This window comes from Pinus tabuliformis, chromosome 9, assembly GCF_031772625.1.
Source record: "Pinus tabuliformis cultivar Carrire ecotype Pingquan chromosome 9, CPIR1, whole genome shotgun sequence".
In the NCBI taxonomy this organism is placed as follows: domain Eukaryota; kingdom Viridiplantae; phylum Streptophyta; class Pinopsida; order Pinales; family Pinaceae; genus Pinus; species Pinus tabuliformis.
In genome coordinates, this window is record NC_142307.1 from 301221453 (window position 1) to 301223120 (window position 1668).

A 1668-nucleotide genomic window follows, 5' to 3' on the forward strand; every position below is an offset into this window, starting at 1 on the left:
AGAGTGAAGATCGAACGAGTTTGAAGACCCCGGATCTAGTTTCATCCATCCGGGCTGCGATATATATTCAGGAAATATAAAGACATTTGACGTGTACATCGTTGCAACAGATGATCATCCTACTCAAAGGATGATAATTTTCACCAAAATTATCAGTCTACCATCAGACGGTCGTCTGTTCTATGTACCAAAATGAATTTATAAAGCTGAGCATGGGAATGCCCGCCTCAGCTAGATCATGAAAGCAGTATGAAAAATAATGTATTGTATTGTATCTTATTACAGGTCACCTCTCAGCGATTGAATGAACTTCGGATCCTCCTGATAAAGCATTTCACCCGATAAACGACCTCATACTTTAGGGGGCAACTGTTATAGACATTTTTGTGCCTTACAGCATGAAGCATGAAATGTCCATAATCTAAGGGATCCAAAGTCCCTAAACATGTTGTTCCTACCCCTAGAGGAACAAGGCCAGCAAACCACAGCACTGAATAAAAGTTCTCCACCTGAAAACACTCAAAAACAAGGCAATTTTGGATCATGTCAACTGCTCCACTGAGCATCTACGCTGAATGTCAACTGCTCCACTGTCTACCTGCGTTGAACGTCAACTGCAAAGAAGGCTACCTGCGCTGGGCGAGTTTGGACATGTGGCACAGTCATTCCTCAAGGTGTTAATGCCCAGGAAGCTTCCAAAATGACACTTGTATTAGGGAATTCGACTGGTGATGAGTAAGAGGTTCTAGATCTCCAAGTGGAAGCAAGAACCTCCAAGTGGACTCAAGAACTGAAGAATAACTGAAGTGAGAGAGGACACTAGTCAGCTTCATGCCAGCCTCAAGCTGACTCATCCTTTCTCCAAAACTCCTATATATAGATCTCTCTCATGAGGTCTAGGGAGGCTGGAATCTTGTGAATGTAAAGAATTGTTGTTAGTTTGAGTTTAGAACTATTGGGTGATTTGCTTTGAAGGAGGTGAAGAGGAGATTTCTTTCTGCTGGGAAGGTGATGCTGGATTGGGCCTTTTATGGTTGTATCACTTCCTGAACCTTACTTCTTCCATTAATAAAGCATTTGAGGTTCTTCTATATGCATGTGTCTCAATGGTGTATTGTTATACTTGTGTATTTGATTTATTCTAATCCTTGAATCAATTATGAATGTATGCTTCTTGTATTTTCCCTCTCTTGCCATTTTGTAGGATCTTGGTGTAGCTGGGCCAGTGAAAGAGCAAGGAGCTAGGGGCAAGCAGCAAGGAGAGAAGATTGGATCAACCACTAGCGAAAGACATCGGTTAGTGGATCTCTTTCTCCCCTCTTTTACATCTCATACAGAAGTAATCTTAGATAGCTTTGCTTTGATTGTTGCTAAGGAACTATCACCCTTAGAGTGGGATAGGGTCATTCCGTATTGAATACTTTTCCCAACAACAATCTCTCTCTCTCCTTCTTTCTCTCTTTGTCTTCCTTAGCCCCTCTATCCATCCCTCTCTCACCCTGCCTAGTCCCCCAAATCCACCTAAACCATTTCCCACGTGTTAAAGTCACTAGCTATAGGAACATGTGCACTTTCCTAGCACTAGAAACTCACGTGTGTTCCTAGCACTAGCAACACAATCGTGTTCCTAACACTATAAACTCACCTCACATTTTTGTCACTAGGAAG